General features: G+C 39.4%; 1 protein-coding gene across 13 annotated transcripts in view; it reads right to left on the reverse strand.

Annotated features, from left to right (window-relative positions):
- DIS3L2 (DIS3 like 3'-5' exoribonuclease 2) overlaps positions 1-24515 on the reverse strand; it is a 373385-nt gene that overhangs the window by 254149 nt on the left and 94721 nt on the right. The gene's annotated exons all lie outside the window — the stretch shown is intronic.

A 24515-nucleotide genomic window follows, 5' to 3' on the forward strand; every position in this document is an offset into this window, starting at 1 on the left:
TCGAGCCCGTGCTCCACAACAAGAGAAGCCACAGCAATGAGAAGCCCGCGCACCACCACAAGAGAAGCCACAGCAATGAGAAGCCCGCGCACCACAACAAAGGGTAGCCCCCACTCACCACAACTAGATGCAGCCACAAATAAATAAACAAACAATCAAACAAACTAAAAAAAAAAAAAGAACCTGGAAGATCTTGTCATATGGGAAAAACGAGCAAGCTATCACAGGCTACTAGAGCCTCATCTAAAGGACTCAGGAATCATCATGAAAGGGCTCTCTCTGGTCAACCTCAGAAAATTCTAAACATTTATCCTACTTTTCCTATATAAAATGTACCTCAGGTTAGCCAAACAGTTGATGAGGTAAAATTCTTCTTTATAGAAGAGTTTCAGCTAACTAAGAAGGAATGACTTAAAGACTTTCATTATCACCATTCTGATATCCCTACTGAAATGATGGATGCAGAAGATGACCATCAATGGTTGCAAAATGCTGATGGGGACGGAGTTTTATAATAGATGGACCAGAGCAACAATACCTGAACCCACTGATTAATACAAATATCATAAAAAGAGAAAGAACCAAAGTACTTCCTGATGTACTATAATTAGGAAGTAAATACTATACTGGTGTATGTACTATAATTAGGAAGTAAATACCACCATCTGTGAAGTATTTTCCCCTAACTTGAACTTAAATCTGACCTGATATAGGTAACAGAGGAAGATGTTAAACACCACTAGGGAGAGGATCCATTTACACTCACTCCCTAGATGATTTCATCCAGTCTCATGGCTTTAAATATCTCTATATGCTATTAACTCCAAAAATTAAATGCCTCGCCTCAACCCTTCCCCCAAATTCCAGACACATATCCAATTGCCTACTTGACATCTTCATTTGGATGTCAGCTGGCGCCTCAAACAGGAGAACCCTTGGTCCCCACCAGAACCCATTCCTCTCCCAGCACTGCCTCTCTCGGCAGATGGCACCAAACTGGGGCATCACCCTTGACTCTCTCCTTCTCACACCCCACATCCAATTATCAAGAGAGCCTTCCTGTAAAATATATCTTCTTGCCATTTCCACTGTTACTATAAAAATCCAAGCAACCTTTATCTCCTTGCAGAACTACTGTAATAACTGGTCTCCTGAATTCTATTTTGGACCAAAGGAACTAGAGTGATCTTTTTTTTTTGGCTGCGTTGGGTCTTCGTTGCTGCAGGCGGACTTTCTCTAGTTGCGGAAAGTGGGGGCTACTCTTCATTGCGGTGCACGGGCTCCTCATTGCGGCAGCTTCTCTTGTTGCAGAGCACTGGTTCTAGGCACGCGGGCTTCAGCAGTTGTGGTGCACAGGCTTCAGTAGTTGTGGCACACAGGTATAGGTGCTCCACGGCATGTGGGATCTTCCCAGACCAGGGCTCAAACCCATGTCCCCTGCACTGGCAGGTGGATTCTTAACCACTGCGCCACCAGGGAAGCCTTTGAGTGATCTTTTTAAAACAAATCAGATCATGTCATTCTCGCAATAGCTTCCCAACATCCTTTCATCACCAAGCCACAAGGTGTTGTCAAATCTGGCCCATATCTATTTTTGCATTCTCATTTTCTACAACTTCTTCCTCTGCAAATTACACTCCAATCCTAGAGTTCTTCTCGCTATTCATAGAATACTAAAATCTTCCATCTTGAGATTTTTACAATTGCTGTCCCCTCTATCTGGAAAACTCTTTGCCCAGCTATTCACAGGGATTGCTCTCTTCATTTTGGTTAGGTCTCTGCTCAAATATCCTCCTCTCAGAGAGGCATTCCCTGATCACATTAACTAAAACAGCCCCACCTCGCTGTTACGACTCTATTTCTTACCCTGCTTAATTTCTCATCACTGCACTTATCACTACCTGATAATATATTATATACTTACCTGACAATATATTATATACTTTCTGTCTCCCAACTAGCATGTGGGTTTCATAAGCACAAAGGCTATTTTATTCACTGCTATATTCTAAGAGTTAGGAATAGCATTTAGTACTCACTCAAATATATGTTGAATGAATGAACAGCAATTGAGTAGGAAATGACCTGTTCAGAGTCTATCTTCCCTGATAAGTATAAACTCCATGAAGTCACATTATATACTCAAGTCTCATCTGAATGAATAAAGAACCAGAGACGGCATACTGCATCTAACATTTCCACACATCTAAACTCTACCCATCTCTCAAGACCTAGTCCAAATGCCTTGGATTTTCTATAACCCAGAATCCACCACATAGTCTTCTCAGGTCCTCCTCATGCCCTGCTACCTGCCCCAGACCAGAGTAATTTCTTCCTTTTCTAAAGTCCCAAAGCAATTTATACACACCTCTTCTACGGCACTTCTCATTTTTTTCACTACGCTAGTGGTATCTAGGTATGTGATTTACCTCATCTGTGAAGGCTGTTTGCTCACCAATAATATCTCTCTGTATATTCTATGGCAACTTGCATAATCAATCTAGGTGCTCAATATTTGATGAATAAACATTATTTGATGGATAAAAGGGTAGAAAAATGAAAAAAGGAATATAAAAGACTATCAGGATGCAAGAGAGTTTTCAGAACAGTTTCCAGACACACGAATATGTGGATTAGAAAGTAGAAGCCCAATTTTCCCTGGATCTGTAAAGTAAGGGGCCTTCTTCTGTGGGACTGACCTTGAAAGAGTTGAAAAGTCTAGCTCAGTGGTTCTCAGTTTTGAAGTTTAGCAGATCCTGCTGAGAATCAGAAGAAAGCTATAACTCCTTCCTCCACAGAAAAATGCACATCTACAAGTAGACAGAAAGTACTCTATAAGAATTTAAGAGTAAGGGGAGTAAAAAGTCTGGTGCTGGAGGCTACCAGTTCAGGTTGGTCAGTATTTTGGAGAGCTCTGGGCTCGGAGTGAAAGGAGGGAGGCCTCAGGAGAATGGATATATTACTGACCTGGTTAACTGAGGACTTTAAAACTTCCTCTGGTTTCCTCCACAGACCTGAGAGAGAGGCAGCTGACTGCACTATTATTCTGAGTGCACGCTGCAGCTGGGATTACTATTATTCTGAGTGCACGCTGCAGCTGGGATTACTATTATTCTGAGTGCGCGCTGCAGCTGGGATTACTATTATGCTGTGTGCGCGCTGCAGCTGGGATTACTATTATGCTGAGTGCGCGCTGCAGCTGGGATTACTATTATGCTGAGTGCGCGCTGCAGCTGGGATTACTATTATGCTGAGTGCGCGCTGCAGCTGGGATTACTATTATTCTGAGTGCGCGCTGCAGCTGGGATTACTATTATTCTGAGTGCGCGCTGCAGCTGGGATTACTATTATTCTGAGTGCGCGCTGCAGCTGGGATTACTATTATGCTGAGTGCGCGCTGCAGCTGGGATTACCTCTCCCTTGGAGATTTAGTCTAGTCTCTGGAGGACAGGACAGAAGCAGATTAGTGAGGGAACCAAATCACTGGGTCACACAGAACTTTTTCACTCTCAAGTCTTGTTGCATGAACGGGATAGGATGAGCATCACATAACCCTGCTAATAAAAATAAACAGTGAAAATGCAAACACACACACACACACACACACACACACACAGAGAGAGAAATGTTTGTCAGATATACCCTGAAGTTAGTTTTACCATGGATACATCTGTAATCTACCTATTGTCTCCTTTTGGAAGGTGAAATTGGGCGACAGAGTGGTGTGGCAGTGTGATGAAGGGAAAAGGTGATCCCCTTTCTCCAACAGGCTGCAATCTCTGGCGGGCGGAGAGCAGTAATGTGGCCTCTTCAGTAGTACTTGGGAGGAACCCTGAAAACCGTTAGGGATGAAATTGAGAGGAGGCTATTAGAAGCTTACCACTGAAAGGAATAGGCCTACGCCCAGAATCTTGAGCTCTGAGACACAGAGAAGAAGAGATACACCTTTTGGAAAAGGAGAGTGGGTGTAGCATGACTTCTGTACTTTAAGGGGAACCCTGTGTTAGCAAAGGAATAGCAAAATGCCTTATAGAATATCCCTAATTCGAAGACAAGAACACTTGCTAAATCAGAGACATGATGCAACCATGTGAATGGAAAATGTCTAAGGAAGACGCTAATCTAAAAGGCTGGCAGAATTTTAGAAAATAATATTTGAGAAAATATATAGGGAAATACATTTTAAACATAACCAAAAAGCACTGCCATGAAAGAAGATAATGATAAATTCAACTCCATTAAAAGTAAATTTTTCCTTTTATCCTAAAATAATGTAAAAGAAATTTAAAAAGATAAGCCATAGAAGTACTCAAATCCAGAATATATAAAGAACTGCTATAGATCAATGAAAGACAATCCAACAGAGAAATGGGGAAAAGGCTTAAAGGCACTTAACAAAATAGTGGCTCTTTACTGCCAAATAAACAAAAAAGACGGAAAGCTGCTCAGCCTCGTTTGTCATCAGAGAAATGCAAATTAAAACCACAATGAGATATCACCACAAACCCACAGGCAGGCAAAAACTAAAAATCCTGACAATACCAAATGTCAGCAAGAATGTACCGCGACACTTTGCTGGTATAAATGTAAACTGGTCCAGCCCTTTGTGAAACAGATCAAGACTGTGAGGGAAAGCAGAAAACAGATCTACTCAACTCCCGCCCTGGCTTATTCCACTACACTGCCCTGCATCCCTCAGGATTTTGACAGGTGAACACAGGAAAAGGAGACTAAGATGGGAAAGGACACATATGCAAAAGCAAGGAGATAAGAAAATACAAATTTTCCCTCAGGAAAGGCAAGTAGTAGTGAAAATGTACAGTAGGAGTGAGAAAAGAGGATGAAGAAGCAAACATGAAGAGCACCGAATGCCAAGTTGATGAGTCTGGTCTTTACTGTAAAGTTAGTAAAGTGAGAAGTAGGGAAAAGTGGTTAAGAGAAGGAACTGTAGTCAACACACCTGGGTTTGCATCATGGCTCTGCTGCTTAGTAGCTATGCCACTTTGGCAAAGCTATGTAATCTCTTTGAACCTCAGTTTCACTATATTTAATGGGGACAAGAGTACCCAATATCATAAGATTATTGTGGAACTGAGATAATATATGAAAAGCTCTTAGCACAGGTGCCAGGAACAAAGTTGTAAGTGAATCTGTATAGAAGGAAACAAATTTAGTCTTTAGAACCAGAAAGTCCAAGGTGATGGGGAACACCCAGGTGGTAGCTGGAAATGTAGATCAGGAGATGGGAAGAGTGTATTGGAGGACAGAAATCCAGATTAGGAAGTTAACCACAATGGTTCAGCAAAGGCAAAGCTTCTCTGAAAACAGAAGCTGAGAACAGAGCACTGAGAAAAGGAACACACAAGGAACAGGAGTTAGTGAAGCAGAGAGAATTTAAATATAATTATGAACACGTTAAACACTAAGACTTCTATTATCACTCTTCACATTCATATTGCACTATCTTCCCTGTGCTTTACACACATTAACTAATTTGATCTACACAACCACCCTGGGTGATACACAGGAGAATAATTATCTCCATCTCACAGGAAAAAACAGGTTCAGACATGTCACAATCCCAGAGCTACTAAATAGCAGAGCTGTGACATGACCACAGATCCAGGGCTCTAAGTCCAGCTCTCAGTCCTGGACACTCGTATGGGAGATTTCCTGCGAACAGATTCAGAGTGAGCTTTGCATGTACATCTCCCGCCAACACCCACTGCATGAAACACCTCTGCATCTTTTGCCTGCCTGGCAAATAATCAAAATTCAAGATCCAGCTCTTCTGTGACTGCTTCTCTGACTAAACTCCCCCATCTCTTAAGAAATGTTGTTTCCTTCCTTTGTTCACTGCTATTCCTTACCTATTGATTCATTATAAGTTTGTTGACCAAGTTATATTCCATTTATTTGTTTACATATTTCTCTCTTCCACCAGACAGCAAACCATACCACATTCATTTTTTACATTCTCCAGAGGCTCCCAAAATGCTTGGCATATAAAACATGCTCAATAAATATTAGTTTCCTTTTCTCTTCTTCTGACGAAAATGAGAAAGACTTGAATTGGCTGTAAAAGAAGAATTCTAAAAAAATTACAAGAAATAAATAACTACCAAGCAGCAAGAGCCAGCTAAATTCAGATGCTTATCTACATGATACTGCATGATAACTGCACTGCCCTCCACTACTACACTGTCTGGAAACCAGGGACGAGCCACCAGTTATTTTATCAGAGTTGAAACTTATCACCATAAGAAGCAAATACAAGTACGCATGCAAATGAATAAAACTGGAAGACATTTAAATAAATGCATTTTCCTAAAATAATTCTAGACCTTCATATTTAAATTATAACTCCAGTTTCAATATGGACCCAAATGTAACCATAAAGTTCACTGTCACCAATTTAAAACATTTTTAGCTAGAAAAATCATGAATGCCTGAAGACGAGAAAGCCAAAATGTGAGCACAGCTTCCAGGGATGTTTCCTGATTTCTGCAGAGTGTGAAGTACCAATCTGTCCCTTAGAAGGCGTGTGGGGGGATGTCTACACTGACCTGTAAATCAGATCAACCGCAAAGAGCAACTCAAACTCAACAGAGTCAAGAAACCGGTCACTTTAAAACTCAATTAGTTTTTTTCTTCTCCCTCCTTTTATAATTAATATAATGTATTTCAAAACTGGGGAGCAAAAGTACCTGTAACCAATTTAAATGCAATCGTAAATAAAAACGCCACGTAACATTCCCAAACTCCAAGCATGAAACATTCCATAGTCTCCCTGTGTACCGATATAAAAAACCCTTCCTTGAACATAAAAGCCATCTTTGAAGAGTGCTATTTTAAATCTCATAAAGACAACAAGTCTATATTAGCACTGGAAAATTCTGTTCCAAGCAAATAAATTCTATGACATTCCCCTGGGGCAGGGGTTGCTGTCAACTTGGTAAAATGGAGCTTCTCCAAAGAGATTTACATATGCCTATGTCCACAGGCACTTTCTGCTGAAAGGGCTGTGTACAACAGTGTCAGCTGAAGGCTTTGTGCACAGGAGATAATGCCCTGCCTATCCCACTACCTGAGCCTCTGATTCAGAGCTAATGCATGTCATGAAGTCCACCTAGGAGCCGCTTTTCGTTTCCTGGCTTCTCTGGCTGGGCTTAAGTGACAGTACTCACTTGCCACACATGTTTTAACAAACTTTCAAATCCCTTAATGGCATGCTTGGGACAAAGTATAATACACTGTTCAGGAAATAACCTTGGAGCCAAGAAAAGCAATTGATATTTCCACAGGGAGTTCCTGACAAGGCTTGCCAATAAGCTTCTTTCATTTTAAAACATGATCATGGATACTATCATTTTAAAGACATATTACAGACGTTCTTAAAGATATATATGTTAATTGGGAACTTTGTTTGCCTATGGTAGTTTAATCCAAGAGTGCCTTTTATTTAGTTAACAGGAGTAGAAGAAACTGTCCCCATTCTTCCCAGTTATTCAGGCCCAAAATCTTGTTATCCTTATCAACGGATCAATTCCTCCCTCCCTCCCCCGCCCCACCCCCCAATTACATCCATCAGCTCATCCTATCGCTCTATCTTCATCGCCACCATGGCCACCCTGACTGATGCACAGGCCCTACCTGATCTCTGCCCCCACCCTGTGATCCTGCTGACTTCATCTCCAACTATTCCCCACCTCAGCATCTTTGCTATCCCTTGAACACGTTAGGCATGTATTCACTGTTCCCCAAGATCTTCCCAAGGACAGCTCCCTCACTTCCTTCAGTTCTTACTCAAAGTCACCTCCTCAAGGCAGCCTTCTTTGGTCACCCTATTTAAAATCTCAACCCACCCCCAAATTCATATCTCCCTTATTTTACTTATTTTTCCTCTTCAGTACCTACCACTATTGAGCGTGGTATTTTATTTACATTATTAAGTCTTCCCCAGTGAAACACAAGCTCCATGAAAGTGGGGACGTTTTCTCCTGTTTATTCACTGTTATATTGCCAATACTTAATATAGCACCTAACACAATGTCTCCGACACAATTCCATCCTAATGTGCTACTATCACCTTAAACTCAAACCATCAAACACCACTCTAGTCCTTCCCCTCAAAGCACCTCCCCTTCCTGTTCTCTTTTTTATTAACACCATGACCACTTTCTTCCAGGCCTTTCAAACTCAAAACCTCACAACCATATTTGACTCTTTCTACTGCCAAACATACTGCTTCACCAAATCCTTCACTTGTCTTTTTACAAGAGCTCTTATATTTCCACAAATTCCCTGGTATTCTCAGGACCATCCTACAAACTTCCAGAAAAAAAAAAAGATCTGATTAAACTACCTTTTTACTCAAAATTTTTGATGGATTTCTCTTCCCTGGAGAAACTAATTCTCTGTGCTTTGGCTTATCATTCAAAGACCTTGACCTTCTCAATGCCCACTGACCTTTTTTAACCATTTTAATCTTATCTGCCAGTTCCTTCCATTATACACCATTCACAGGCCACCGCAAACTCTTTCCTGGCTTAGATCACATCAACTCAAAAACAGGCTTCTAGCAACTTAGAACAGCAGGATCTGTCTCCCTTTGTCCATTTCTCTGTGAGTACAGTAAGGAAAACCATATAACTCCCTTGTTAAATTGTTTGATTCTTTTTAAAAAATATTTTAAGAAAGAAAGGAAACAGGGCTCTTGGAGAAATGATCGGTATCTGTCAAGGAGCCCTCTGTGCAGAGCAGGCCTGGACTGAAGGAGAGGAAGAGTGCAGACGTCTAATGAGTCTGGCTTTAGGGTCTCTGGACACTGTTCCGAAGGGATCACGGGACTTGAAACAGAATTATGGGTGTCTTGTAACACATGCCCTCTCTCCTTTTCTGCACGGCCACCACAAGAAACTAACTAACCACAACTTCACCCTGATACAACCAAGCCTCTGTGCCTAGTCACCAAAGAGAGTAAGAAGCAGGCATACTTCCCCTAGAGGAGAGACAATTCACAGAACACAGCAGATTCCAACTAGAATAATCTCCGTAGCAAGGTATTATGTACTTTGATGCTAGAAATGAGCAGAGGTGGGGAAGAGAATTTGGCAGAATATCACACCAAGTTCCGAAACTCAGAAACAAATAAAGTCAGGCAAGAGGGTGGATAGAAAGAAACCTGGGTAAGCCCCAGGGGAGAGTTCCCAAGAGAGAGAAGAACTAGACAGAAGAACTTCCAAGAACAGAGTTCATGGAAGGAATAGACAATTACTGAGATTTAGTGAAAGAATACATACATTTACATGTAACTTTGTACTCAGTGACTGCTTTTCTCTTAACCTTACTCTTTACTGTATTTTGACTTAAGTCTCTAAAACATACTCAATGTATTAATAATGAGTGTTTTAACTGCAAGAGACAGAATAACTTGAATTGGCTGATTAGCTTACGTAAGTAACTGATTAGCTTACATAATTGAGTCAATCTGATCATATTGAGAGGCCCATCTGATATTTGCAGAGGGAGGGAGTGATAGGGGGCCCGGCGGGGCGCTCTCAGATTTCCTCAATATTAGCTCCAAAACCAGGGCAGCCTCTCTCTTCGTGTGTCAAGAAGGATTCCAGGAGCTTCAGAATATATCCCATCCTCTTACAGACCACAGTGGGAAAAAAGAGAGAAATTCTTGCCCAGGTGCTCTGCAAAAAAATCTCGGGACTAGGCTTCTGGGGTTGATTTTGGTCACATGCCCAGTCCTGAATCCATCGCTGTAGCAAGGAGGTAGACTAGACGGTACTCCCCTGCATCTGAGGAATGTGGCCAGTTCTTCAATCCTAGTAAAGAACAAAGCTGAAGTCTCCTTAGAAATGCTCAAAGTGGGGTTCTTTTGAAAGATAATTCTTTGTATTTTTATTCATAGTAGAAGCCTACTAGTAATAATTTCCACCTGTTTCCATGAATCAAAGATCATTCCCCTTTTAGAATCACAACCATTTCTGACATGGAATCAAAGCAAGAATGTTAACATCATTCAGGAAAGAAAACAACCTAAAAAGTTTAAACAACATGCTCATGGATGTAGAGCGCATGTCAAATAAAGATTATTTGTATTTGAAGTTTTTACATGTATAGAGACTTAGCTGCAGTACCTGACCTCAGATTCCTTCACATCACACCATCTGTAGCAAAATGAATTTCACATCCTTGAGACACACTTCAATATGCTGGACCACACTGAAGAATAAGCTCAATTTGTAGACCATTCCAGAAAACCAGACAGTATACAATGAAAATTTTTCAGAGCAAGGGATATTCAGGACATTAATGTAAGGGCCACAGTCCCAGAGCCTAAGGATGTTCCATATAGCCAATTTACTAATAACAGATTAACCACAATTATCCGAAAAGTCAGCCAACACTTGAACTACCACACTCATGTACTGATAATAAAAACTGAAACCACATTTGATTAGTGGTTGCTGGCACACTATAAGCTGTGTGCCTATTGCTAGATTTTTAAATAGATTTAAGGTATGGCCAACTCTAAAAAATTTACTTGTATCTGCAACCATCCTTTCCTTCTTCCCACCTCAAACCACAGATAGAGTGATCCAGCTTTGGATACTATTTCTTGCCTTGAGGGCTTTGCTCATAGGGTAGTGCCTTCTCCCCCACTATTTCACTGCCCCCTCCTTCTACATGGATAAACTTTCTCATGTCATCATACAGATGTTCTCTATCATTTCCCATCTTTGAAAACATTCTCATAAAACTGAAGTAGCTATACTAACATCACACAAAGTGGAATTCAAGAAAAAAAAGTATTACAGGGGTCAAAGAGGATCATTTCATGTTAATAAAAAAGTTAATGCATTAGCAAGATATAATGACTGTAAATGTACATGCACCTAATAAAAAAAGCTTCAAACCAGATGAAGCAAAAACTGACAAAAGTAAAGGGAGAAATAAACAAATCCTCATAAATATTTATCAAATAAGTAATAAAACAACTAGACAAAAAAACAGTAACACAGAAGATCTGAAATAAATAAATAAATGTATACATACACACACACATATATAATCTCAGAGGTCCTTATCCATAGTACATGAAGTCTTACAATTCATTAACACAAAGACAAACCAATTAAAAAATGGGTTAAAGAGTTGCATAGACATCTCAGAAAAGACTAAATGTATATAAATGGCCAATGAGCATATACACACACAAAATGTTCAGTATCATTTTCTCATCAGGAAAATGCAAAACAAAAGATAACAAACAACTACAACAACAAAAAGTAATATTATTATCCGCCCACAAGAATGGCTAAAATAATACTACTATATTCTGGTAAGGAAGTGGAGAAACAGAATCTCTCATACATTTTTAATGGTAGTGAAAAATGGTACAACTACTTTGGAAAACAGCTTTATGGTTTTTTATAAAGACAAACATATGTTTACCATATGACCCAGCAATTCCACTTCTAGGCATTTGACCAAGAGAAATAAAAACATATGTTCATACAAAGACACGTACAGCAACATTCATAGCAGTTTTATTCTTAATGGTCAAAAGCTGAAAATAATCCAAACGTCCTTCAGCTGGTGGATGGGTAAACAAACTCTGGGACATCAACACAATGGAATACTATTTAGCAACACAAAACAACATGGATGAATCCCAAATGCATTATGCCAATAGAAAAAGGCCAGACTCAAAATAATTCCATTTATATGACATTCCGCAAAAGACAAATCCATAGGGACATAAAACAGATTAGTGGTTGGCAGGGGCTGTGGGGTAAGGGGAAGTGTTGGCTAAAAAGAGACACAAGGGAATTTGTGGGTAGGACGGAACTGTTTTCCATCTTGACTGTGGTAGAGGTTACACATAGCTATACATCCTTTAAAATTCATAGAACTGAATGCTAAAAAGGGTAAATTTTACTATATGCTAATATGTGAACCAAATAAATCTCTTTGTACCCAAGCCAAACAAGCTCAGCATCCATATACAGTGGGGAGCAAAAACTCAACTAAAACATTGAAAGTATGAGCCCAAGTTATCAACTGAAAATACCACATATTTTTCATTCTGACAAAATTTAAAACCCAATAAACATTTATTAAAACCTTATAATGTGCAAGGCATCTATTAGGCATTAAATAACTCCTCCGTACAGTGAGGTGACACTTAATAGTTAACAAAATACTTTCAAAAATATCATCATTAGTATTGGCCTACTGATACCTGGAAATAAGTAGGGCCCACAGAGCACATTCCCAAATACCTTCAAGCAGAAGTAAATATCATTTGAATGGCATAAGCTCCAACAAAAGGAATGATTGCTTCCTGCTGAGATGACCAAGAAGGGCTTAGAAAGATGGTGGTTAACAGCATGGATATTATGGTGGTTAACAGCATGGATATTATGAAAAACATGATATAGAAAAAGTCCAGGAAGTAGGCATGTCTGAGGAACAAGTAGACAGATGTAGTTAGAGCTGGACACTTCTGAAACGTCACACACACACAAATCCAAAAGGAAGACTGAGCTCTTCCTTGCCGAAGACCGCCTTGAATGTCATCCATGCACACACAGTTTATTTCTTTTCTTTTTTCTCAACTTGATGCTTAAAAGAAAGATAGCCATCAAGACAAATATCAAGAGAGAAATGATATGGACTTCCCTGGAGGTCCAGTGGTTAAGACTCTGTGCTTCCACTGCAGGGGGCACGGGTTCGATCCCTGGTCAGGGAACTAAGATCCTATGTGCCATGCAGCACAGCCAGAAAAAAAGGATAGAAATGATACGATACTCTATACACGGGTAGAGCCGAGGTTCTTGTACACCAAGCGCCACTGATTAACCGGCTATAGGATTCCATGTAAAAAAGCTAGAACTCCCAACTTTAAAAGAACACAAGCTCAAAAATAATATGGTACAATGATGGGGAATCACAGCCTGAGTGAGGAGGCAAGGATTGAAGCCTGAGTAAGAAAGGTGACCTAGTAGAATAGCAGGCAATGTCAGCATATTGGTTACAAACAGGGATGAGCAAATAAGTAAATATATGGACAATAAGAGCCAGGTTTCTCATCATTAAAGAAGAGAGTTACAAATACCGAAAGGGTGAAACTATAATGAACCCTGTGGTGTTGCACTGGAATTGGAGCTTTTAGTGTAAACTCACAGTTTTCAAGATAGGTAGGTAGGCAGGTAGCTACCTAGTCAGATAGACAGACAGACAGAGACAGACAGACACAGAGATATAAGTAAATACTTATATTTCTTAGCTCTCTTCATTGAGAAGGCTTGGGAGCATCTGGATTTATGCACTAAACGGTACCAGGACTTCTTAGAAAATGGCTAATTTCTTGGCTAACACAGGGAAAGATGAGGCTGGAACATCTCCAGAATATAAAGTGTTCAAAGGATGACAAGAACATGTCAAAATGACACAGGAACCAACTTAGGGGGCGTCCACTGGCCAAATCTGGGGCAATGGAGCAAAATAAGGAGAGTAACAGATTACTCCTCTGGAAAATTACATAATCTACTCTTTCCCCCAAAAGGCATCTCTATACTAAACATACCCACTTCTCAGGAATTGCGAATTCAAACACTTGCTCGATGATACAGTAGTGCCTTTCTCTCCCTTTAAGATTTCCACTGTCACTTCCATATCATTGGGTCATGACAGCATGAGCACCTGTCTCTCCCTATAATAAGCCACCTAAACTTGGACCAGACAAGGATGGAGAAGTGGCCTCTCATCATAGATGACTCCAGAGAAAGCAACACGTCTCAATCGCTGAAGCCAAGGCAGGCTTTCCTCTACCTCAGCACACCCGGAGCTGGAGGCCCCAGCAGGTGGACAAGAGGACCCTACGAACCTAAAGCAAATCTCCTAAGATCTTTGAATAAGCATTGATAAGTATATTTGTGTAAGGAAGTTGTTTTCTTTCAGAGCAAAAACTAACGTGTTTCTGCTGTTGGTCCTGTTGTTCTTTTTACCTTGTTCAGCCCTGAGTATGGTATAGCATCATTACTTCAGACAATAAGGTGGGGCAGACTTTCACTAATGAGGCAGTTCCTTCTCCACTATGGAGACTATATTTCTGAACAACTGTATATAATCCAATATCATTTTCAATTCATATTTCACATAAAGTCGTATTTCATTTCAAACCAACAAGACCTCAAATGTTCCCTATGGGCTCTATGCACAGAACTGTACTTCCAAGGTTCAGAAGTTGACACAACAGAGGAAGCTATTGTGAACTCTAAGACCAGTCTGGCTACCACATATAAAATTATCCCTGGAGGAAATCTGCTTATGTGATTTAGCTTTGAAGAAGAAGTAGGAAAAAAAAAAAAAGAAAAAGAAACCTGGCCAAGCTGTCAAGTGCAGTGGAAGTGTATGTGCACATGTATTCACAACAGTGTAAGAGCAAGGAGCTTATCTGCATTGTGGTCAACCTTCTTTTCAAGTTAAGACCTACCCAAAGCTTTGGGAAGAACGTTACATTAACAAGAGGCTCTCCAGCTTCACTGTTTAAGTCTCCAGTCACGTAAGAAACATGTTTTTGCTTTCCCGTTAGTACTTCCTTCCTTGCTTCGCAGACAGCTAAGCTCAGGTACCAAACAGAAAGCTATTTTTCAACAAGTGCGGCCTAAAGGGATCTCTTTGGGGTTACGTAGTCACTGACAGCCCAAATACTACTTTCAAAATCAGATGTTAAAATCTGGTTTTAAAAGAATTATTCTAAAGTCATCTAGATTTGGGGCTTACACTGGGTTAAGTGGTGCTATTATTTGGATACTTAAGCCAATGGTGAGTCTTCTGATGGTAGAGTAACATTTTTTTAACCAAAAGTTTCTAAAAGCACAGGGCTAGAAATATAATTTTCATACTCTTTTATTTGAATCATTTTAAAAGCTTTCATCTTTCCCCCACTTTGACAGAAGCATAAAAAATGAGCTCAATGTAAGCTGGTACTGCCATATAACCTCACAGTTTATGCCACTGCAAAAATTCTTCTGCAAATTACCCTGGGCAGAGATTTCTGTATACAAAGTATCAGCCAAGAACAAATTTTTATAGCTGACTTCTAAACCCTTTAAAATTGCATTTTATAATGGAAATACTGAGAGATGCTTTACCCTTAAAGCACTATTTTAATATTTCTAGCTTTTCCAGAATACAATACTATGAACTCAGGACCAGAGATGCAAAACAGAAGAAGCCATAAGTTACAAAGCTATTTTTTTAAAATAGGCACAAATAAAAATGTTTTATGGATCAAACATGTTTACATGCATTTACCTGCCATACCTATTACATTTCATTCTCAAATGCTTTCCTAAACCATTTAGTCAGTATTTCTATCTGTGGACATTTTATCCCAAAGATTCTTTGTGATCAATGATTGACTTCAACGTGGCTTTACACTCTTTCAACCATATAGAGTCCAGTCCCTGTTTCCACACTTGGGAAAAGTAGGGATATTATCTAACTTCATATTGTTTCAAGGAAGAGGAAGGCTGTAAACCAGCATGAGTCTTAGAAAACTTGGAACAGCAGGAAGCCATTTCTGGGAAGTAAGTACCCAAAACAAAGAAAATCTGTGACAAGGACATCCCAGGGCACAGCATAAACACAGGCTAGTAGACATCTGTGGCTAAATGAATTTCTCCCCTACACCTCCCTACTATCTTCACTATCAGCTTAGACCTCTAATTAGAAACAGAGAAATTTACCCACTCTCAGTATCCTCCATCCTGATCCAAACTGCATCCACAACATAACCAAACGATGTGCACTTATATCCTCTGGATTCTAGAAAGCCTGTGATATGAAGAAACGGTCACAGAGGTAGAGCCTCCAAGAACTAAGATACTGGATTTGCTGTTCAATACATAACTTGAAGCACGTCACATTACTTCTAACTTGAAACATGTCCTAGTTCCCTCACCTTTAAAATAAGGAAGTTATACACCACATTAACAAAATGAAAAATAAAAATCATATGATCATCTCAATAGATGCAGAAAAAGCACTTGACAAAATTCAATATCCATTTATGATAAAAACTCTCAACAGGCTGAGTCTGGAGGGAATGTACCTCAACATAATAAAGGCTATGTGACAAGGCCACAGCTAACATCATATTCAACATTGAAAAGTTGAAGTTTTTCCTCTAAGATCAGAAACAAAACAAGCAAGCTCCCTCTTAGCACTTTAATTCAACATAGTTTTGAAGTCCTAGCCAGAGCAATTAGGAAAGAAAAAGAAATAAAAGGCAACCAAATTGGAAAGGAAGAAGTAGAACTATCTCTACTTGCAGATGATATATTATATATAGAAAACCCTGAAGACACCACCAAAAACCAGTTAAAACTAATAAATAAATTCAGTAAAATTGCAGGATACAAAATCAAAATACAAAAATCTGTTTCATTTCTATACATTACATAACAAACTATCAGAGAAATTTTAAAAACTATCTTATATACAACTGCATCAAAAAGAACAAAATACCTAGGAATGAATTTAACCAAGGACATGAAAGACTTGTACACTGAAAACTATAAGATGCTAATGAATGAAACTGAAGAAGATACAAATAATTGTAAAGATATTGGGTGCTCATGAACTGGAAGAAATAATATTGGTAAAATGTCCACACCACGCAAAGCAATTTACAGATTCAGTTGAATCCCTATCAAAATCCAATGGCAGTTTTACAAATTAAAACCACAATGATATATCATCTCACACCTGTCAGAACAGCTATAATCAAAAAAAGACCACAAATAACAAATGTTGGTGAGGATGTAGAAAAAGGGGAACACTTTTGATGGGAATGTAAACTGGTGCAGCCACTGTGGAAAATAGTATGGAGGTTTCTTGAAAAACTAAAAATAGCATTACCATATGATCCAGCAATTCCATTTCTGGGTATTCATCCGAAAAAAACAAAACCACTAATTCAAAAATATACATACACCCAATGTTCTTAGCAGCACTATTTACAATTGCCAAGATACGGAAGCAACGTAAGTATCCATCAACAGATGAGTGGATAAAGATGTGTGTGGTATACATACATACACACAAACACACACAATGGAATACTACTTAGCCATAAAAAAGGAATGAAAATTTGCCATTTATAACAATATGGACTTGGAGAGTATTATGCTAAATGAAATAAGTCAGAGAAAGACAAATACTGTATGATATCACTTATATATGGAATATAAAAAATAAAACAAACTAGTGAATATAACAAAAAAGAAACAGACTCACAGATACAGAGAACAAATTAGTCGTTACCAGTGGGGAGAGGGAAGGGGGAAGGGGCAATATAGGAATAGGGGATTAAGAAGTACAAACTACTCGGGCTTCCCTGGTGGTGCAGTGGTTGAGAGTCCGCCTGCCAATGCAGGGGACACAGGTTCGTGCCCCGGTCCGGGAAGATCTCACATGCCGCGGAGCGGCTGGGCCTGTGAGCCATGGCCTCTGAGCCTGCGCGTCCCGAGCCTGTGCTCCACAACGGGAGAGGCCACAACAGTGAGGCCCGTGTACCGCAAAAAAAAAAAAAAAAATCAGTACAAACTACTATGTATAAAATAAGCTACAAGGATATATTGTACAACGTAGGGAATAGAGCCAATATTTTATAATAACTATATATGGAATATAACCTTCAAGAATTGTGAATCACTCTGTTGTACACCTGAAACTTATATAATATTGTACATCAACTGTACCTCAATGAAAAAAATTTCAGTGGCATTTTTCACAGAAAGAGAACAATCCTAAAATTTGTATGGAACCAGAAACGATCTTAAATAGCCCAAGCAATCTTGAGAAAGAAGAATGAAGCTGGAGGCATCTCACTCCCTGATTTCAAACTATACTGCAAAGTTATAGTCATCACAACAGCATGGTATTGGTAAAAAAAACAGACAGAATAGATCAATGGAACAGAACAGCAAGCCCAGAAATAAATCAGGTATATGTAGTCAATTAATTTACAACAAAAGAGCCATGTGGAAAGGACTGTTTCTTCAATAAATGGTGTTGGGAAAACTGAACATCCACAAACTAAAGAATAAAACTGGACCCCTATCTTATATCATACCCCAAATCAACTCAAAATGGATTAAAGACTTGAATATAAGACCTGGAACAAAAAAATCTCCTAGAAGAAAACATGTGGGCTTCCCTGGTGGCGCAGTGGTTGAGAGTCCGTCTGCCGATGCAGGGGATGCAGGTTTGTGCCCCGGTCTGGGAAGATGCCACATGCCGCAGATCGGCTAGGCCCGTGAGCCATGACCGCTGAGCCTGCGCGTCCGGAGCCTGTGCTCCACAACAGGAGAGGCCACAACAGTGAGAGGCCCACGTACCGCAAAAAAAAAAAAAAGAAAGAAAGAAAACATGTAAGTGCCTTGACATCGGTCTTGGTGATGATTTTTTGGATCTGACTTCAAAAGCAAAGGTGACGGGCTTCCCTGGTGGTGCAGTGGTTGACAGTCCACCTGCCGATGCAGGGGACATGGGTTCGTGCCCCGGTCCGGGAAGATCCCACATGCTGCGAAGCGGCTGGGCCCGTGAGCCATAGTTGCTGAGCCTGTGCGTCCGGAGCCTGTGCTCCACAACGGGAGAGGCCACAACAGTGAGAGGCCCGTGTACCACACACACAAAAAAAAAACCCCCCCAAAAAAGAAGCAAAGGTGACAAAAGCAATAAACAAGCAAATAAACAAGTGGGACTACATCCAACTAAAAACATCTGGACAGCAAAGGAAGTCATCAAAAAAATGAAAAGGCAACCCATTGAATGGAGAAAAATATTTGCAAATCATAAATCTGATAAGGGATTGATATCCAAAATAAATAAAGAACTCATACAACTCAAATGCAAAAAAAACAAACAATCCAATTAAAAAAATAGGCAGAGAGTCTGAACAGACACTTTTCCAAAGAAGACATATAGATGGCCATCAAGTACATGAAAAGATGTTCAACAACTCTAAGCATCAGGGAAATGCAAATCTAAACCACAATTAGATATCACCTCACAGCTGCTACAATGGCTAATATCAAAAAGACAACAAATAACAAGTGTTGGCAAGGATGTGGAGAAAAGAGAACCCTCATGCACTACTGGTAGGAATGTAAATTGGAAAACAGCATGGAGCTTCCTCAAAAAATTAAAACTAGAACTACCACATGATCCAGCAATTCTACTTCTGGGTATTTATCTAAAGAAAATGAAAACACTAATTTGAAAAGATATATGCACCCCTATGTTCACTGCAGCATTATTTACAATAGCCAAGATATGGAAGCAACTAAGTGTCCATCAGTGAATGAACGGAAAAAGCAATAAAGCAGATGTACACACACACACACACACACACACACACACACACACACACAATGGAATACTATTCAGCTATAAAAAAGAATGAAATCTTGCCATTTGTGACAACATAGATGGACCTTAAAGGTACTATGCTATGCTAAGTGAAATAAGTCAGACAGAGCAAAACAAATACCTTATGATCTCACTTATATGTGGAATTTTTAAAACAAACAAAAACTAAGCTCATAGACACAGAGAACAGACTGGTAATCGCCAGAGGTGAGCCAAACGGGTCAAGGGGGTCAAAAGGTACAAATTTCCACTTATAAAATAAGTAACTCCTGGGGATGTAGTATGCAGCATGGTGACTATATTTAATAATACCGTACTGCATATTTAAAAACTGCTAAGACAGTAAATCTTAAAATTCCTCATCACAAGAAAAAAAAAATTTCTCGTAACTATGTATGGTGACAGGTATTACGTAAGTCTATGTGGTGAAGACTTTTTGTGGTGATCATTTTGCAATACATACAAATATCAAATCATTATGTTGTACACCTTATACTAATATAATGTTATATGTCAATTATACCTCAATTTTTTTTAAATAGGAAAAAGTAAAATATGGAAGTTAGACTGGAAAATCATTATATCTCCAGCTTCAAGACTCTATGACAGGGACTTTCCTGGTGGTCCAGTGGCTAAAACTCCACGCTCCCAATGTAGGGGGCCCGGGTTCGATCTCTGGTCAGGGAACTAGATCCCACATGCTGCAACTAAAGATCCCGCATGCCACAACTAAAGATCCCATATGCCCCAATGAAGATCCCCCACACAGCAACAAAGAGCCTGTGTGCTGCAACTAAGACCCAGTGCAGCCAAATAAATAAATAAATATTTTTTAAAAAAAAGATTCTGTGACACTCAGAGTGAAACCACTGGGGGAAACATGTAAAATATAAGTGACATGTCAGTAAGAGAGCAAGGACAGAAGGTGAGTTCACTAATGGAAAGGAATATTTAATTTTATGACCAAATCTGCTTGTGTTCAACTTGACCAGTACAATTACAACATAATTATTTGATTATATTTGTATACTGGTCAAAGGTAATGCAGAAGAATGCTAATAATTTTTTACTTGTTTTAAAGTAAACACTTTATTCAATATTCAATATAATTCATTTTTACTTATACACAAACAAGTACACAAACATAATTATAATACGACAAATGTTTACAAAGTAAACACATACACACATTCCTACAAGAAATAGAGTATTACCAGTGTATTAGTTTTCTATGCTGCCTAAAAACTTATCACAAACTTAGCAGCTTAAAATAAGACATTTATTATCTCGCAGTTTCTGTGGGTCAGGTGTCTAGAGGCATGGCTTACCTAGGTCCTGTGCTAAGGATCTCACTGGGCTGCCTTTAAGGTGTCACCTGAGGTTGCTGTCTCATCTATGGCTTAAGGATCAAGGTCCTCTTATGAACTTGAATCACAGTTGACAAATTTCATTTCCATGCAGCTGTAGAACTCATGGCAGCTTGCTTCTTTAAGGCCAGCAGGAGAGTCTCTCTGACCTTTAGACCTTCTTCTAAAGGGCTCACCTGATGAGGTCAGGCTCAGATGGATAAATTCCCTTTTTACTAACTCAATGTCAATTAATTAGGGACTTCAATAGCATCTGCAAAATCCCTTTACCTTTGCCAAATAATGTAAACTTACTCATTGGAACAACAGCCTATCATATTCACAGTTTCCACTCACACTCAAGGGGAGAGGACCACATGTGGTGTGTATATCAGAGGAAGGGGCTTTTGAAAGCCATCTTAGAATTCTGCCTACTAGACTCAACACCCTGGAAACCACTCTCTTGCCCTTTTTGGTTATTACCCCTTGCAAGATAAACATCCTGACAAAAGCATAAAATAGTTTTACATGTTTATAATAAAGAATCATACCACAAATATTCTTTTGTGTTTAGCTTCTATGCCTCACCGTTTGTGAGAGTCATACTTAATTGTTCCACATAGCTGTATTTCATCCATTCTTGCAGCTGTATAAAAATCTATTGTATACATGTACCACAATGTATGCAACCATGCTACTACTGATGAAGATTTGGGTGGTTTCTAGTTGGGGCTATTTTATATAGTGCTGCTTTGAAGATTCATGAACATGTTTTTGGTGCACATTTCTGTTGAGCATATGCCTAGGAATGGAACTTCTAGATCATAAGGTATCTGCAGCTTTAGCAGATGATAGCAAGCAGCTGTTCAAAGCGGCCATACTGACTGAGATTCCTACTAGCAGTGTATGAGAGTTCCAGTTACTCTACACCTCACCAATGCTTAGTATTACCTGCCCTTTTCAACTTAGTACTTTAGGTAGGTTATGAAGTGGTACTGCATTATGGTTTTGACTCATACTTTCCTGATAACTGATGAAGCTGAGCATCTTTTTATAAATTTTTGGCCATTTGGATATCCTTTTTTTGTGAAGGTTTTAAGTCTTTTGCCCATTTTTCTATTTGCTTGTTTTTTTCCTCAGTGATTTGTGGGATTTCCTTATAAACTAGACATGAGTCGTTTATTGGATAGATGTATCGCACACATTTCCTCCCATTGTGTAGATTAATATTAACTTTGCTTACGGTGTTTTTAATGAACAGAGTTCTTTAATGTACTCCAATTTATTGGGGTTTTTTCCCCTTTATGGTTAGTGTTTTTTGTTTCCTGTTTAAGAAGTCTTTGCTGCTCCCAAGGTTATAAAGATATGCTCCCATGCTTTCTTTTAAAAGCTTTACTGCTCCCCTTCTATATTTGTAATATATTTGTAATACAGATCTGTAATCCAATCTAGAATTTAATTTTATGTATGGTGTGAGATAAGGGTCAGCATTCCTTTTCTCCACGTTGGATATCCAAATTGAAAAGATTCTTTCCCCCACTTCATTGCCTGGTCACCCCTGTCACAAATCAAGTGGCTGTATATGAATGAGTGTTTTTCTGGACTTTCTACTCCATTCATCCGTTTATTTGTCTCTCCTTGTATCAATACCATACTGTCTTAATTGTGCTCACTTTATGATAAATCTTGATGTTGGGTAGTGCAAGATCTCCAGCTTTGTTCTTCAAAATTACCTTGGTTAGTTTTGGCCTTCACACTACTTAGAATCAGTTGGTCACTTTCCACACACATATAAAAATGCTTGCTGGGATTGTGTGGAATCTATAGATCATTATGGGAAGAATTAACATTTTTACCATATTGAATCTTACAGTCCAAGATCATTTAGCTGGGGCATCTTTAACGTCTCTTGATAACATCATGTAACTTTTAATGTTGAGGTCTTACATTATATTTATGAATATAATGAAATCTTTCATTATATTTATCTTAAGGTATTCCTTTTTATATGCTAATGTAAAGGGTATCATTTTTTTTTAAGGATTATTGGTTTGCTACAGATATACAGGAATACAAATAATTTTTGTAAGTTGACTGTGTATGTAGCAGCCTTAATTCTTTTGGACTTTTCATGTATAAAATCAAGCAATCTAAAAATAATGGCTACTCGCTTCCTTTCCCAACCCTCTGTTTCCTTTGCTTTACTGCATTGACTATGACTTCTGGTACAATGTGGAACAGAAGTGGTGATAATGAGCATCTTTGTTTTATACCCTAGACTATCAGAAGGAAAGTTTTCAGTGTTTCACCATTAATTATGATGTTTTGTAGGTTTTTTTGGCTAAAAGCCTTTAGCAGATTAAAGGGGTTTCTTCTATTATTACTTTGCTAAGAACTTTTATCAAAAATGAGTATTGAGGGCTTCCCTGGTGGCGCAGTGGTTAAGAATCCGCCTGCCAATGCAGGGGACACGGGTTTGAGCCCTGGTCCGGGAAGATTCCACATACCACAGAGCAACTAAGCCTGTGCGCCACAACTACCAAGCCTGCACTCTAGAGCCGCGAGCCACAGCTACTGAAGCCCGTGCGCCTAGAGCCCGTGTTCTGCAGCAAGAGAAGCCACCGTGATGAGAAGCCCGCGCACTGCAACGGAGAGGTAGCCCCCACTCACCACAACTAGAGAAAGCTCGCGCGCAGCAACAAAGACCCAACGCAGCCAAAAATAAATAAAATAAAATTTTTTTTAAAAATGAGTATTGGGAGTTCCCTGGTGGCCTAATGGTTAAGATTCCAGGCTTTCACTGCCGAGGTGGTCTGGGGTCAACCCCTGGTTGGGGAACTGACATCCCACGAGCTGCATGGCATGGCCCCCCCCAAAAAATAAAATGAGTACTGAATTTTACCAAGTACTTTTCTGCAAAAACTGAAGTAAATCATATGATTTTTCCTTTTCTTCTATTAATGCGGTTAATTTTATTGAGTTTTTGTCCATTTTTAACCACTTTATTGAGATATGAATGACATGCAGAAAGTTGGACATATTTAACACATGTAAGTCAATAAGTTTGGGGATAAGTATACATCCAAAGAAACGACAACCACCATCATGAAGATCACAGATGTATCTCTCTCCTCCCAAGTTTTTTTCCACCCACTTTAATTTTACTTTTATGGTAAAAATACTTAAGATCAACCCCCTTAGCAAATTTTAAGTATACAGTATAGCACTGTTAGCTATAGGCACTATGCTGTAGAGCAGCGATCCCCAACCTTTCTGGCACCAGGGTCCGGTTTCATGGAAGACAATTTTTTCCGCAGACTTGCGGTGGCGGGTGGTTCAGGCAGTAATGCAAGTGATGGGGAGGATGGTTCATGCGGTAACATGAGTGATGGGGAGCGATGGGGAGCGGCAGATGAAGCTTCGCTCACTCACCCACTGCTCACCTCCTGCTGTGCGGCCCGGTTCCTAATAAGTCACAGACCGGTACCGGTCCACGGCCTGAGGGTTGGGGACCCTTGCTATATAGCAAATCTCAAGAATTTATCTTGCATAACTGAAATTTTGTACCCTTGGACCATCACCTTCCCTATTAACTGAGTTCTGAGTAGTAAACCAACCTTGCCTTCCTGCGCCACCCGGGAAGTCCTTTAACTCATTATTTTAAAATCAATTTCTAATTAACACCAAAATCTGAATTAGCTGTAGGTG

The sequence above is a fragment of the Aethalodelphis obliquidens genome, unplaced genomic scaffold (genome assembly GCF_003676395.1).
Source record: "Aethalodelphis obliquidens isolate GAN/ISIS:26980383/991018 unplaced genomic scaffold, ASM367639v1 scaffold2, whole genome shotgun sequence".
NCBI classification, from domain to species: domain Eukaryota; kingdom Metazoa; phylum Chordata; class Mammalia; order Artiodactyla; family Delphinidae; genus Aethalodelphis; species Aethalodelphis obliquidens.